The 17,803-nt window shown below is 37.8% G+C and overlaps 1 pseudogene; it reads left to right on the plus strand.

Moving 5' to 3' along the window:
* The window catches only part of LOC110325693, a 13,630-nt pseudogene extending 1,255 nt beyond the window's left edge, over positions 1-12,375 (plus strand).
* The last annotated feature ends 5,428 nt before the right edge of the window (positions 12,376-17,803 follow it).

The raw sequence follows: 17,803 nt of genomic DNA on the forward strand, positions 1-17,803 counted from the left end.
CTCCCTCCCCCTTCCCCTCTTCTTCTCCCCATCCATCCCTCTCATTCTCTCGCAGCTTGAGACTGCAGGCACTCTGCACTCTCCTGTCCACTCCCCACACTCTCCTGTGTGCTTTCCTTTTCTCCCACTCCACTCCCCCCCCCATATCTTATACATTCTCCTTTCACTCACCTACTCCCTTCCCCCTCCCGCTTCCTTTATTCCCCCCTCCCTCTCCTTCCCCTCTCCTTCCCCTCTTCCTCCCCTCCCCTTCTCCTCCCCCTTTCCCTGTCCCTCTCCCTGTCCACTCTCTCTCTCCTCACACTCTCTCCTTGCCTTTACCTCACCCCAGTCATTTATTGTTATTCCAAAAAGCAGGTAGAAAACTCAGAGCTCCAACATCAGCTATATGTGGTTTCTTGTGAAGCTCTAATAATAAATGACATGGGCAAAGCTGCCAGGCAGTGGCCAAAATGATTCAAGTTAACCCTTCACTCAGCAGTTCCAATAGCTTTCTGCTTCTGCACATTGCATATGATGACTCTCCTAAGAGTCCCAGTGTTTTGGCTTAGTTTTACTAGTATAACATTTTATGTATTCTATATTTTCTATACATTTCCAAAAAAGACCAGGAACCACTCTTAAATGTTGGGCAAAACTCATTTCATAACTTCAATAGCTTTTTCTTTTCTTGGGGTCCCAATATTGTCTCTGCTTCATTTTTCTAATAAATTCTTCAAACTTTCTTTGCAAGTCAAACATTAATCTGAAACTGCCATTGTGCAGTTACTACATTGTTTCCAAGATGAGTGTGCACAGCATGCACCTGGGCCATTAGGACTGTGATGTGCTGTGCCCCGATGCCTCAATTTTTAATTGTTTAAGAATCATCACATCGAGGAACATCTAGTTTCACAGAATTCACCAGAGCAGAAAGAGAAAGAAATTGGAAAGTCAGATATAATAGAATAATTATGCACACCAAGGCCAACTGAAAAGCAGTCCCACACAAATGAATTCTATACAACCATTGTCCAGGGCTAAGGTTAGGAGAAATGAGAACAACTTTTTTACAAAGAGCTGCCCACGGGCTTCTGAGATGTCCCCAACTAGGCCTGCTGCAGGTAGTTCCTTATTTTAGATGGTGGGTCACCTGGAGGGATGTGTCTCGGGCTTCTCAGGGTCCCAGATGCCATCTATGTCATAGTATGCTGTCCCCAGTATTTGTCCATGCTTTTGGATAGAAGATTCAATATTATCAAGACAAACTTTCCAGCAGCATTTAATGCAATTCCTTATAGGGATTTTTATAAAATTCTGGCTATGGTTTTACATAGATTAAAATTATGTCTTACCCGCCAGGTATGGTGACGAATGCCTTTAATCCCAGCACTTGGGAGGCAGAGGCAGGTGAATTTCTGAGTTCGAGGCCAGCCTGGTCTACAGAGTGAGTTCCAGGACAGCCAGGGCTACACAGAGAAACCCTGTCTCGAAAAACCAAAAAAAAAAAAAATTATGTCTTACAAGTATATGAAAATAAAAAACACCTTGAGTAAACAAAATGATTTTTAGAAAAGAAACAGTTGAAAGACTTTTAGTCCTAATTTAAAAACTAATAATTTTCAAAACTGTGGTATTGGCATAAAGATGTCTTAACAGAATACACCAGAAGGGAAAATGAACTTTGTAGTGAATTTGTATTTGACAAATATGTCAAGGAAATTCATTAGAGAAAGGATAGCATCTTTAATAAATAGTATTGGAGCAAAAGTTCATGTTTGTAATCTCAGCACTGGGAGGCTGAGGTTGGATTGCCATAAATTCAAACCCAGCCTGGCCTACATAGCAAGCTTTAGGCTAGCCTAGATTATAGAGTAGGGCTTTGTCATAAATAACGTGGAGGAGAGAAAAGAAAAATAAGACAAAATGAAGAAAGCATAGTAACAGGAATGACTGAGTTTATGTAAGGATCCCCAATATCATTTGTCATTAGAGAAAATGAAAATTAAAACCACATTGAAAAACAGTTCATGCCCACTGGAATCTTTATAGTAAGTTAATTACAAATGTGAGAAAATGTTGAGAAACAGAAATATTGGTATATTTCTAGTAAGAATGTTAAATGTTTTAGCCATCTTCATAAACAGTTTGGAAGTTTCTCAAAAAGCTAAATATAAAAGTATTAATGCCAGCTATCAACTTTACCTGTAGGCATCTACTCAAAAGAGGTGCAAACCTCTCTATGCAAAGGTACTTTGAAAATTCACAGCAACACTACTTATCGCAGCTGAAGCAACCTTAATGTCTATCAGCTACTCAGTAGACATTTGTGACAGATCTATAGTGATATATTATTCATGAACCCGAAGAATGAGCTGATGATAATGTCTACATAATGGTTATATTCCAATGATAGGCTAAACGAAAGGAGTGAGTGTATTGGATGAATGTAAACTCATACTATATAATTCAATTTATTTATGTTGAGAGCAGGGTCATGCCTGAATTTGGACTAGAAATATAGAGGGAACTGGAATGGATTTGAGGAATCTTTTGGGGAAAGTGGAATGTTTGAATGCTTATTTATGGAAATTATTGCACTATTCTTTAAACTTGATAAGTATCATTTAAAGGAGTCACATGCCAAAACATAAGGAGATGAGAAGTAATGACTGAAAATGCTACTTCATTTTGCTGTCTGCAGAGGAATCACAACGAGATGGCTGAGTCTCCATCATTGGCAACTTAAATGTGGATTTAAGCAGTTGCTATTTAAACACTAATAACAAGAAGCTTTATTGAAGTGCATTTAGGGCATTTTTTTTTCTCTGAAAGTTTCAGCGCAGCCTCTTCCACTCTCTCAATCTCATTGGGATTCAAGTTGTCAGCTTCTTTATCCTTCACATAGATTCTTGTGGTTGTTTTTGATTCTAAACTTTTTCTTCTAAGGTTGATTTTTCAGGATGCAGATATTGCTTCAGTTTGGTTTTACAATAAAGATATTTGTGTTCTCTAAATTAAAATATCTTGCTGGGCGATGAGGGGATGGAAATAACATTTTTTTAAAAAAAAAAGCCCAAGTTTTTCTGGCTTGAAAATTAATTTGGATAGTTAACTTGTGTCTAAGAACAATAGACCTCCCAACAAAGACTTTTCTGTGATAAGAAGCTAAGGGCTGAATGTTGCTTATTGGCACTTATTCATAAATCTTGAGCTTCACCAAAACACCAACCTAATTTGGCTTATTTAGAAAAGGAAGAACACATATTCCATTGAGGTAGCAGTAAAGAAGAGAGAAAAATGGGACAGGGAGATGAGTGGAATGGGGGTTCATGATGTGACACAAAGAATCAATAAAGAGTTAAAAACACAATTATAAATAATTTATAACTGCCTGATAGTTAACATATAATTATAATATAAATACATATGTGATAATTGTACAATCCATTAAATATAATTTCACTATGTAGAAAGGTTATTTAAAGCCTTATTATAAAATTGTTATATAGAAAATCTCCATATTGAGGCTAGACAAGTTGCTCGGTAGTCAAAATTCTTGTCATATAAGCAAGAAGACTAGAGTTTGGATCATCAGAATCTGTGTAAATGCTCAATGGGTGTGGCAGCCCACCTACAATTTCTTGCCTCAGAATGGAAAGACAAGAGACCACCAGAACAAATCAGTTAACAAGAGAAACTGAATGTTAACTTCTGTATTTGGATGAGAGATTCTGCCTCAAAGACTAAGGGATAAGATTCTTGAATCAACCTTGGACCCCTGGAACACACAAACTCATGAATGTGCACCTATATACACATATGTATATATATATATATATATATATATATATATATATATATACACACGTGTGTGTGTGCATGCACACACACATATGCACACACCACACACAAATACACATGGAAAGAAAAAAGAAATAACTCTATTGTTCAATCTGATTTGTATCCTTTCAACTTTTATTACGTTGGCCAATGGTAAGAGTTGATGGGCGGTTGATGCCAGAGCAGAAAGTTGGCTTCAGTGACTAGTCCCAGGGTCCAGGAAGGGAGGAGCAGAAGAAGCAAACAATGGTTTCTCTTCATTTAGTCTCTGGTGTTTTACTCCATAGGTTTTTTTGCACTAACTCTGATTATTCAAGTACTACATCAAAGGTGGTTTTCCTTGATTATTGAAATTCTTTTTGCATAGTTTGAAATTTTATACTTACAAACTATCCATTCTTCTTTATCCTAATATTGGCCCTGGACACAGTGCAAATATTTCCCCATTTTACAAGAGAAATGGTAATTTAGACTTTGATGAGAAACCTCATCTTTTAATTATATTGGTTAACTAATAAAAAAGTAAAAGTGCAATAATGGCCGGGAAGAGCATAAGAAGTTCTACCATAAAACGTGCTAACACCATAAAACATGCTAACACCATAAAACATGCTAACACCATAAAACATGCTAATACCATAAAACATGCTAACACCATGGACACCTGCAGCACTCATCAAGAAGCTTGAATTCTGGTCTTGACCTGCTTACATGACACCAACTTTCAGACTTCACATTTGGTTTGTTTGGCTGGTTGGTTGGTTTTGGTTTTTTTGTTTGGTTTTGTTTGGGTTTTTTTTTTTTTTTTTTTTTTTTTTGGTTTGATTTGGGTTGGTTGTGTTTGTTTTTATATATTAAAGTAAATATCTTTAACCCTATGAATAGGAAGTATAGCTATTAAATGGAATAATCTGAAGTTATTGCAAATCAGTCATTTTGAATCTATAAAAACAAGAAATTCATGTGGTTCAACCTGATAAGTTTGTTCAACTTATTGAACATGAGAGTGTGATGAACCAGCAGATATGCTGGGCCATAGCAAGGAACGGAGGGAAATTTTGCTTTCCTGTGTCATGCAGCAAGGCCTGGAATTTTGCCATACCTTTCTTACCAGAAGACAAAAGTCCTGATGGGGACAAGATTATGACCTGTGTGCTTTCCTACCAATGCATCAGGCAATTTGATCACAATGCTCTACAGTCATTCACCTGGGTTACTCATTCTGTGTGCATGTCTTAAGTGGCCCATGTCAGTATGTATGATTTATATGAAGATAGTAATTAAGCTTTCACTTTTTGGAAGAAGCTTTGAAAGAAGCTGTTCAAGTTTAAGGTGAAGAGAAAAGGGGCCTTTATTGACACTTGTACATTGATTTGAATCAAAAAAGGTAATTTAGCATTAACTGAACATTAGCACTAGCTGTTCACTACCTCTTTCAATTGAAGTTCAACTACTCATGCATCCCAGGTGCTGGGTATTTACAATGAGTATCCCATTACTTTGAAGTGGGTCTTATGATAATCCACATAGATTTTTTCTATTACCTTGGTTTATTAATTTTAAGTTCCAGCTAAGATATACAAACCAGATTCACAATTATTTCAGCCTGGGTTATGTGTTGTAAAATCCTGTTCAATTTCTTATTACGTAAGGAACATGAATTCTCCACTACTTGTTTCAATGTAATTTTTTGTGTTGAAGCAACAGTACACATTTGGAAAAAACCTGTCTATTCTCCTCAGATGCATTAGGCTACCAGAACTAGGATTCAATAAAATAAGTGCGTATTCTACAGTCCTGTTCCCCACCTGAGATCCTACCTGACTAGAACCTAACGGATAAAAGAACTGTGTAGAATTGGTAGATGTGCCTTACACTGTAACCAACAGCTATGCTATTTCCAAATGACCATGAACTAGAGTCAACATAAACCTTTCTACTTTTAACCTGATGCTTCTTGAGCACTTGGTCCCAATAGTGGAAAGATATCCATGATGAGATATCCCATGCTAGATTTCAATTCAGAAAGGACAATTTTGAAGATTTACGTCACTTTGACTTGCTTTCAGCTGGTGAAGATAGTAGACAGAGGGGTTGTAAAGATGTACTCCAAGTTCTGAAAGACCAACCCTACCAACCTAAACTATCACCTACTAAACGACCTATTGTAATTGGAGAAACACAAACTATCCATGATTAAAAACAGCCTAGTGGAATATATAACCACTAAGCCAGGTCCACAGAGAATACTGGAAGAAATACTTTATACAGAAGAGAAGGATAAACATACCCATGAGGTCACAATAAGGGGGAGGTTAAACAGTATCAGGACAGTTAATGGGAAGAAAAACATTACAGAATCAACTAAATGACTTAATCAGTACACATCTTTCAGTAATTACTCTGAGTTGGTCTCAACTCACCAATAAAAAGATAAACTAGCAGATAGGATTAGAGAAGAGAGTCTGTCTTTGATTTTTTTTCTAAGCAATACACTTCACCACTGAGGATAAGACACTACTCCAGGGTGTGAAAGAACAGAAGAAAGAAATGGAACAAGCAGGCACAGTTATCCACTATAAGACAAAAATAAACTTTAAGCCAAAATTAGTCAGAAGAAAGTTTAAAAGGCCACTTCATATTCCTTATGGAAACAATATGTCAAGAGGCTATTGTAATTGTAAATACATACACCAAACACAGGTCCACTCAATTTCATAAAACAAACACTAATGTCAGAGATGAGCCTGAACACGGTAATTAGATTTCAATATTCCACTCTTACTACTAGACAGGTCATAAAAACAAAAAGTAAACAGAGGCACTGAAATTAAATAAATTTCTACATCAAATGGAGTCAATAGACAGATATAGAACACTCCACCCAAACACTAACAAATACTTATTCTTTACAAGCTCATGTTAATTTCTCAAGAATAGATCACTTATTAGGGCACACAGCAATTCTCAGCAAGTTTAGGAAAATTGAAATATCCTGTATTCTCTCTGACCCCAACAAATAAAGCTATATATCAACAGTGTGAGAAACTACAGAAAGCATACAAATTCATGGAGATGAAAGAGAATACTGATGAACAATGAATGAGTCACTGAAGAAGTTAAGAAGAAAAACCTGTAAAATCCTGAATGAAAATGAAAGCGCAGTATATGGTGTACCATTATGGCAGTTCCAAGAGAAGTTTACAGCTAAAGTGTCTCTATGAAAAGTCAGTGAAATGTCAAAAAACAAAACAAACAAACAAAAAAACCCCAAAACCCAAACCAAAACAAAAAAACCAACAAAACAAAACAAAACAAAAACAAAAAACACCAAAAAAAAAAAAACACCCCAAAACAAAACTTTATGAAATACCTTAAAAACTTGGAAAAACAAGAATAAATTTGGTCTTCCAAACTCTATATGACCTAGCACAAGGCAAGGCCTGGGCCAAGTAGTGGGAGTGGGTGGGAAGGGGAACAGAGGTGGGGGGAGGGGTATGGGAAACTTTCGGGATAGCATTTGAAATGTAAATAAAGAAAATAATTAAAAAAAATAGTAAGAAAAAAAAATAAAGGGGACCCAAAATAAAAAATAAAAGAATAAATTAAAGAGTAGATAGAAATAATTAAGTCAGGGGAGAAATCAATGAAATAGGAAATGAGATCAACAACAAAAATACAAAGAATCAATAGTACAAAGAGCTGACTCTTTCAAAAGATAAGCAAGATTGACAAAGCCTTAGTCAATTTAACAAAAAAGAGGAGACACAAATCCATGAAATCATAGAGAGAGATTATAGCAGATACCAACACAATCCAGAAAATCATAAACTCATATCTTTAAAACCTATTTTCCATCAGATTAGAAGATATAAAAGAAATGGGGTGAGTTTTTAGATACATATGACATACAAATTTACACCAAGATAAAACCAATCATTTAAATCTATAAATTATCAATTAGGTTGAAGAAGCTATAAAATGTCTCAACTTAAAAAAATACTAGCTCATGGATGCACTGCAGAATTGTATTAGATCTTCAAAGAACTAACACCAGTGTCGTTTGAAATGGAAATTTCTGGATTCTTTGGAGATTCCTTTGTGTCATGTGATATCTTTCTGGAAACTGCCTTATGAGAAGATTTTTTTTTTCTCTTGAAGTAGACACATGGTGTTTTTCTAGAAGCAGCCTAGAAAAAAGGGCATGTGATGTTTTGCTAGAGGGAACGTTTGAGAGAACATGCGATGTTGGGATATAAATATAGCATAATGGACAATGGATGGTGCTGGATGGTATTGGTTTACCTTGTCATTCTTTGCTGGTCTTTATTGGGCTTTGCTGATGCTGGTCTTCACTGACAAGGCTTTGTGATACTGGATCACCTTGCCACTCTTTGCTGGTCATTTTTTTTGTCATGATTTCATAAAGAGAAATACCACCAAAGAACTTCTGGTGGTATTCTGGCAGCTTCTTGCCCCTTCTGTGGACCCCAGAATTTCTGGTGGTGGTCTGGCAGCTTCTTGCCCCTTCTGTAGACTCTAGACAATTGGCAGAGCTTTGTGGTTTCTTCTGAATCAAACTGCTATTGCTGATTCAAGAATGGTGTTTGCTAGTGGATCAACTGCCACTGCTGATTCCTGGGAACTGAACTGCTCATATCCTGACAACTCAGGTTAGATTTGATCCAAAGAACTATTTCTAAACAGGTCCACATCCTCCTTTGCCCTATTAACCTTTCCTTTCCACTACCTGTGGTGGGTGGTGGACTAGAAGGGCGGTGAAAACACTTAAGAACCCTTATTAAGTAGGTTTTGAAAAATACAAGCCTATGCCACTTGAATTATTTCACAAAATTGAAAACTTTCAAAGTCTTTCAATAAAACCAGTATTATCCTGATGTCAAAACCAGATAGACACAACAAAAATCACAGAGCAATTTCCTCCATGAATAGAAATACAAAATTCCCATTACAATACTTGTTAACCAAGTTTAAGATGAATGATGAAAAAGATCATTCATCGTGATCAAGAGAGATTTAGGAATGATCTGATATATGTAAATCAATGTAATGTATCACAGAAAGGTTCTCAAAGACATAAATCCCTTGATTATCTCAAAGGCACAGAAAATGTCTTTGACAAAAATCTAACCCTCCTTCTTGAAAAAAGTAATGAAAAGGCAAGTGATGGAGCAAGCATACCTCCAGTAAAGGCTATATATAACAGACCTATAGTAAACATGGGTAAAGGCTATATATATAACAAACCTATAGTAAGCATGGTGAACTGCTCTAATCCTTGTTAAAAAAACAAAAACAAAAACAAAACAACAACGAAAAAACTTGATAACTATCCCCACAGGAATGAACTGTCTTAAGAAGACACATCGACTCCTCCTTTTGACTCTCAGAGTACGGAAACAATGACTGGCATGTTCATAGCATCTCAACTTGGGAAAAGAAAAAGGCTGGGGCCTTGGTTCCCTGGAAAGGAGCAATTTGTACCCTGGAAAGAGATTTCTTACAACATTGAGGAATCATCAAACATTCAGAAGAAACTGGAGATGGACAATGATGGGCAGTTACTGACTATCCCCCATCTTGACCAAGACTGTTCAGCTCTATGTACCCTCTTGTCTTCTTTTACCATCTAAGCCTCATGTCAGGACCCCAGCAAAGATCTGAGTAAGTGTTAATCATTAAATCTATTTATTTGTTACTCTTTCCAATGCAGCTATATTGGATTTTTTTCTCTGCTATTCACTTCCAGTTGTCACTTTAGTTAACTTGTTGAAGATGGGTGGGTAGGCCTAGCATGTTAGAACTGGTGGGGCCACAGGCTCTGACCCTAACAACTCCACTGACACTTTAAGTCATTCAGTATTAAGTAGATAGTAGCTGTAAGTTGGGTTAATGTATCCAGTGACGCTTCACTGAAGAAAGCTTGTTTTTATTTTTTTTTTAGTAGGTATCAGTTGCAAATAGCTTCTTAGGTATGGGCTTTGTGTCGATGTCCATTTCTCAGTGCTGGAATGTTGTCTGGTTTGAACCTGTGCAGAATTTATCAAGTTGTCACAATTTTGTGAGTTTATATGAGTACCAGTCCTGTTGTGTCCAGAAGACACGGTTTCTCTTTGGGATCATACATCACCTCTGACTCTTACAATCTCTCTGTCCCTTCTTCAGAACAGACCTTGAGCTTTGAGATGAGGGGTCTGATAAAGACATACCATTTAGGACTTAATGTTCCATGGTGTTTCAATCTCTGCACACTGTCTAGTTGCTGGTTGCTATGTTCATTACCACCTACTGCAAGAAGAAACTTCTCTAATGAGGACTGACTGTTACTCTGATCTATGAGTATAGGAATATATTACTAGGAGCAACTATTATTTGTTGCAGTAATTTCCAATCTCAACAAGCCCGTATAAAAACCACACAATCCAGTTATTATAATGATAAACTATATGCCTAGACTGGCCAGATCTCATGCTATACTAACTTATTCCCTGGCTATAAGACTCTGCTACTTGGGGTTTTCCTTGGCCACACAATTCTGCTCCATCATGACTTTCTCCTCCCACTCTTCTCTCCTCCTAATCCCTGCTCCTTCTCTCCCCTGACTTTCCCAGACCTCTCGTCCCATCTTTCCCCTCTACTGCCCAATCACAGGTGCTAGCCTTTATTGACCAGTGAGAATGGGGAGAAAGTTCACTTGAGATCACCTGAATAGGTGATTGACTGCTTATCCCAGGCAACCCCTCTCCTGAAAGCAGAATTAAGGTCAGAATACAAGCAGCTTCAGGGCAACTCACAACAATCGCTGCTGCTTCCTTAGTAGTAGGTTCCCTATAGAGCCCTTGTCCTATCTAGTCTTAGATTCTTGACCTCTTTAGTCCATCTCATGTATTGGGGCTCAAATCCAATCAAAAAGTGGTTGGTTTTCCTATAACATTTGTGCCACTGTTGTCCCAGTATAACTTGCAGAGTTTATAGCTGGGAGGTATTGATTACCTTTTCCCCAGTGACTTCCAAAGTACCTCCAGCATGAGTGCCAGTCAGCAGGGCTGAAACTTCCACCTGAGCATCAGCTTCATTTCTCCATGTCAGTGACATAGGAAGTTGTGTCTTCAGCAATAGGGTCTTCCTATTGCTCTGGATTTTCACCCTTAGTTTCTTCTACCACAGCTCTACACAGTTCCGAAACTTGTTCAGTTTTGTTATTTTTCTGTCTTTGTAGTCCTGGATCTTTCATATTTAACTTCTTTTTATCCTTCAATTTTCAATAAAGCTTCCCCTGACAAATAAGATGGAATACCTCTTTTAGTGATTGTTCTATAAAAGTATTTCCTTCACCCTGATCTGTGGTTATTTTGTTTATTGTCCTGCTTATTCATTTTCTTTTTCTACATATGTCCTCCAAGGACAGGGACTATACTTACCTTGGTTGTTGCTGTATTGCCAGTGTCCATGCTGTTAAATAGATGGGTGAATAAATTAAGTAGTCACTATACATCTAAGCAGCTGTGAAATCCTCTGATAGATTTTAGAAAAATGAATATACTAACGAAGCTTCCTAATGTAGCTCTTTTAGGAACTACTCATTTTTTCCAACCACTTCTGGAATTTTCTGGAATCAGCTTTCTAGTTTTAGGCATTTTCTTTGCTTCTGGATAATTCTTTTTTTTTTTTTTTTTTTTTAAGATCCTTTTATTCATTTAATGTATATGAGTACATTGTTACAATCTTCAGACACACCAGAAGAGGGCATCAGATACCATTACAGATGGTTGTGAGTCACCAGGTGGTTGCTGGGAATTGAACTCAGGACCTCTGGAAGAGCAGTCGGTGCTCTTAACTACTGAGCCATCTCTCCAGCCCCGCTTCTGGATAATTCTTAAGAAAAGTAAGATTTGTATTAAAAAAAAAAAAACAAAAAAAACTTGAGTTGGTTCTATTCCTTCCAGTTGCAGAGATATTCAGACTGGACACAGCTGTCTCTTGTGGCCTCTAAAGGGAAGAATTACTACACATACGCTTAGGGGTTTGAGCTCAGTATTTCAAAGGGCTCCAACCAGACTACAGACCGTGAAAATGGGCGTGGGGGTGTCTCATTCGTAGAGTTTGGATTCCTCACAAATTTACCAGATCAAGAATTCCAGATAAATTGTTTTAGCCTATACCTGAAGATCATGAAAAATATGGTGGGAAGACCCAGAACCCTCATAAACTGCACATTCTTACAAGAATAAGAAATACAAAAAGGTATTCACACTGAGAAAAGACTACGATCAAGATGCCCGGACTACAGAAGGCACACAGCCCTCAAATTCACAAGAACATCCTGTTGCCAATGCAAAGGTGAGAGAGGTTAAGCATGTGCTATGCATCTAGCCCATGAAGCTACCACAGGGACTTCCCACAGACGAGAACATGTCCAGCCTGTGCCTTGAGAGTACTGGGGATTTGGTCATGCAGTGGCATCTGAAACCTGTGGAGCAGGAAGCGAAGTCTAGATGTCACAGAGCTTCAGGACACAGATGCACTTACTGAGGAAACCATCCTCAATAGAGCGTATGTTACCCCTGCCCGCCCAAATCTGAGTTAATACTGAGAAATGTGAACATCAATGAATTTGGCAATCCACAGTCCTCAAGTCTACATCTTACTCATTGAAAGCAGTCCTGTTTGCATCTGACATGTTTACAGAACTCAGTTTAATACTTCTAGAATTAACACATTTAGTTAAATTAAAAAAACAAAACTGTAGATATGTCCATTCTGTTGCACTGATTAGTTTTCAGTCACCTTGTAAATATGCAAGGAACCATCAAAGACTGACTTTTTGAGACCCCTGATCCAATCCCATCCTGACACTCGTGCCTCTCTAGGATACAACTAAGTTATTTTCTGTTTTCAAGCTTTAGTTGCTTTAATATACAACCACCTATTTCACTGGTTTAGGATAATTGTGATAAGAAAATTAATTATGAATGCCTATCTAGTGTTCGATATGTAGTAGGCTGTCAATGAATGACAACTGTTATTTTTGCTATAAGCAAATCCCTCCACCTTACCCAGGAACTCTGCCGAGAATAAGGATGACTGCTCAAAAGCTGAAACTCAAAACTGGCTCACGGACCACTTCTGCTCACTTCAATGCACAGAACAAGCCTCAGCTTGCAGAGTCTAACAGCTGAGAGGAGCAAGCTTACTTCATGGCTTCTAGTGAGCCGGAAGAGAATGTGGCCTGTGTACATTCCTAATGAAATGTAAACGCAGTCTTTGGTCTTTGGCTGCAAATCAGAATACTATTGTGGAAATCGAATTCATTTTATATTTGCTTCAGGATTAAAGAGATTCTTATTTCCCCATCATTGATTTTTTTTTCTCTCTCTCCATTTTTCTTGCTCCCAGTTTATCCCAGCTCTTAGAATTAGAAGGGGAGACTGGTTGAACACAATATCCACTGGGACCAGGGTGTTGAGGACAGAATGAGTGGGTGGGTGGGGGGAGCATCCTCATGGAAGCAGGAGATGGGGGAATAGGATAGGGGGTTTGTGGAGGGGAAACCGAGAAGGGGGTTAACATTTGAAATGTAAGTAAATAAAATAACCAATAAAAAAATAGCCATTGGGAAGTTGTTGGGAAAAGAAACAAAATTAACTTTCACTGATACAGGAGAGATAATAACAACTGTTACAGTAGTGTCATTGAATTAGAAAACTTTTATCAGATTAGATTGGAGAATATTTGTGGCCATGTACAAATTATGTTTTTCCCCTCCCACTAGAATAATTTTGTCACCTAGCCTCCATATTAGTGGAGGCACATATTAGCGGGAAAGATTGAGTTGAAAATTATTTGAGGAATATCTTAATTTTTAACAAAGACATTGTGTTAAGTGGTTGTCACAGCTGCTAATTACATTAATAGAATCTTGTATGAATATATCCTGACCATAGGGAAATGACTCTTCCAAAAAACTAAGAAAGATAATTGCTGCCTTGTTCTTTATAATTATTCTGTGTTCTCTGGGATAAAACAAAATTCTAACAGTTAACTTTTTGACAGCATTGAGGTGGAGAGGATCTGATAGTTAATCTCAGTTTTCAACTTCATGACTTTTAGAATCCCCTGGAGAAGGGCTTCTTGGGATGCCCGTGGGATATTTTTCTTGACTGGGTTGTAAACCCCTCACACTATAGAGGCACTCTTCTCTGAGCTGGTTTCCTAGACTATGTAAGAGAAAAGTGAGCCACAGGCATGCACTGCCTCTTCTCATGATGGATGCAACACAACCAGGGACTTCAAGTTCCCACTGTCTTAACTTATGTACTGCCCTTGAACCATGAGAAAAAAAAAAAAAACCCTTTTCTTTACTTGATCATAACTAATCTGGAAAGGAAATCTTATTAATCTTACTTCATCCATCTTAACCACTTCAAGACTTCCAGAAAAGAGAACAGCTTTTATCTTTGTGCAGAAACTTCTTTTCACTAAATTGCATGTACTGTGGGGAAGACCCATTCTAAATGTACTCCTTTTCTAAATTGTTCAAAGACCCCTTGTAGGTGAGGATGGCTATGGTATAGGTATTTTATACACACACACACACACACACACACACACACACACACACACACACACACACACGAGCCTTGAGCTAGAGAAATGGCTTAGAGGTTAAGAGAAATTCTTGTTCTTGTAGAGGACCTGGGTTTGGCTCCCAGCACTTGTGTCAGGTGGCTCCTAGCAGCCTGAAACTCCAGTTCCAGGGATTTGAAGCTCTGTGGCCTCTATGAGCTCCTACACTTATATAGTGCAGATAAACTCATGCAGACATTCATGCAATTTTTAAAAATAAAGTACATAAATATGTTTTCAAAGAATATGTGAACACTCCATGTTTTATTGGTACACAAGTTTAAAAGAGAAGGCTAAACTTACGTAAAAACTAAAGTTCGCCACACATTAGTTCAATCCATTCTTGCATGCTTCTATTCATTTACAGCATTATAAAGGGGTAAAGGTACTAGGACTAAACTAGCAGACACAGAAGTTCAATGAGTTCCATAAACAGTGAGGGAAATTTAACCCCTTTGTTATCACTGATTGCATATCATTGAGCCTACTCGTTAGTTTATAATGCTACACATTTAGCATGGTTGGTAGAGAATATCACTAGTGTTCCCTGAATAGAAACTAAAAAAAAAAAAAAAAAAAAAAAAAAAAAAAAAAAAAAAAAAAAAAAAAGGCTACCTCCTTCTTCCCCCCTCCCCCACCAAACTGTATGATTAACTCCTGGCCTTGCTATTTTCTATTGACCCTTTGAAGAAAGTCCATGCTGAGGGGTTGCCTTTCCAGCAATTGTCTGGTTCTCTGGATGGGCCCTTTTGGATAGCTGCCCAAGCTCATTAGACTTCCACATCCAGTCCCTTCAACATTAACAAGCTGGTTTATTTCAATATAAACAGTATTCGATGTACGACGTTATAATTGTTATAATTCTATTTTTGTGTCTCTGTATAAATTCCTTTTTAATTTCTCTGTATGCCCCTAAAGAAAGCATTTCAGAGCATTTCAGTGAGCACCTAAATCCTTCTGAGATCACAGCTTTGATTGGTTGGTTCTCCATTTGAAAGCATGGGGTTAGTGGTTAATGTGATAATCCTTTGGTGGCTCTTCACAGATTAATACATTTTCCTGGTAAGAACATCCTAATCATGTGAGCTTTGGTTTTCTTCTTTACATTTATAAGTGTTCTTAATTCAGTGCAGACATTGACTCCTCATCCTCAGCGAGAGGAAGATGTTAGGACATGGGTGGGTGTCATGTTGGTCTTTACAGGTTATCAGAGTCCTTACTTTTAATGTGAGCCATAGTTACTGATGTGTTGGTGTAGTTGTTGAATTTTACTTCCTTTGCAAGGATCTTTTACATCGTTGTGACAAAATCCCTAGAGGTTTGAGTTTGTAGTCCTTGGTTGTGTTGAAATGGAGCATGGGATGCAATGGAGCATCTTGGAGACAAGAATTGTGACAAAATCCCTAGAGATTTGAGATTGTAGTCCTTGGTTGTGTTGAAATGGAGCATGGGATACAATGGAGCATCTTGGAGACAAGAAGATGCTGCACTCCATTCATAGTGAACAGAAAGCAGAGTGAGGCACAGAGTGGCTACTGCCAGATGTCTTCAAGCTCCACCCTCAACTCAGCTCTTTAAATACGCTCCATCCTTCAGTTTCTACCAGCTCCCAACAGACTGTTCAGATTTTGAATCTATCAACATTGTGTAAGTCAGAGCCTTCATGACATAATCTTTCCCAGAAAAGTCCTTAGAGACTCACCCAGACACGTGCTTAACTAATCTACTAAGCAATTTTCATTCCAATCAAGTTGACAAACAAGACTAACTACCAAAGTGATCTATTTTCTCTTCTCCCAGTAACAATATCATTTTACCTTCAGCCTCTGAAGTAATGCTACTTTAACACTTGGTTGACCATATGTCATAATCATTTGGTTAGAGAAAAATCACGTGATCAGATTGGGGCCAGTGGAGTTAATCTTCAGCTCTGTCAGCCCTAAGGGAAGAGTTGTTGTTGTTTTCTAACAGACATGGATAAGGAAAGATGGAGCATGAATGGGAAAAACATGGCCTCTCTAGGAACCCATCTCAAGTCCACTGTAGGATATACCAACTCTATCTTTCCTAAGATGGAGAGACAGCAGCTAGGCAGGGATAGTGTATTAATCACTAGTTTCATTGCTGGGACTAAACTCCTGACAGAAACAATTTAAATAAAGAGGAACTTATTTCATGGTTTGGGGATATTAGCCTATCATACTGGAAGCAGGAATGGTGGTGAGATTAGCTGGTGGCAATGGCAGTGGGAGTGTATGGGAGTTTCCTGTTATATAGCACTTGAGGGCACCATAGTCCTCAAAGTCCACTGTATGGTAACCCACTTCTTCTAGTTAGGCCCCACTTCCAGGAGGTACCACAGCCTCTCCAAACAACTTGTATACAATTATTCAAATATGCAAACCCATGGAAAACTTTTTATATGCAAACTACAACAGATGGGTTTGTTTGAATCCTTGAATCTAAAGTCAGATTTACCCCAAGAGTTTTATACTAGATAAGCAATTATTACTCATTTAGTTTTATTCACATAGTCTTGGAAGAAGGAACAAATAATATGAAGACCAAAAGGCTGACAGGTAAAGTGTATCTGTACTAAGGCTGAGACATCACCAAGACAGCTGCTAATCCTTCCTTCTTCCCATAATGTTCCTGAGAAATTAATTCATTTGAGAGGCCTTTGTAAGTCTCCGAAGCTACTATTTTTAAATACATATTTACATCTATCTCTCCATCTGTCTGTTTATCTATCTATCTATCTATCTATCTATCTATCTATCTATCTATCTATCTATCATCTACCTACCTACCTACCTTCTTACCCACCTATCTACCTACCTACCTATCATTTATTTATTTTAGTGTGTGTTTCTGTATATTCATGTATATGTTCCACAGCGTACATGTAGATGTCTATAGACAACTTGTGGGAGTCATTCTTTTTTTCTTTTACCACATGGGATCTGAAGATCTTAGCTAGGTCATCAGGCTTTGCTACAAGAGACTTTGCCCAATGAGACATCTTTCTGGCCCCATCTGAAACTACTCTTATGCTAATTTCCACTGTAACCCACCATAGGCCCAAGCTTGGCCAAACCTATTCTTCTGTAGTACACAAGGAATGCAGAGTCTCAGCGTCAGATCATAGTCCTTCATGGGTTTCTCCTAGCAAACAGAACTGAGAGTCTGTGTGATTAGAATCATAACTGTTGCAAATTGGTGACAGACAGACAGGGCAGAGATATTCAATAAAACTGTGTTAAGTGAATTGTACATTATCAAGTCTCAGGATGTTTGGATATGAGATATTTCACAAGTTAGGACTAGTAATTTG

This window comes from Mus pahari, chromosome 8 (assembly GCF_900095145.1).
Source record: "Mus pahari chromosome 8, PAHARI_EIJ_v1.1, whole genome shotgun sequence".
Lineage (NCBI taxonomy): Eukaryota > Metazoa > Chordata > Mammalia > Rodentia > Muridae > Mus > Mus pahari.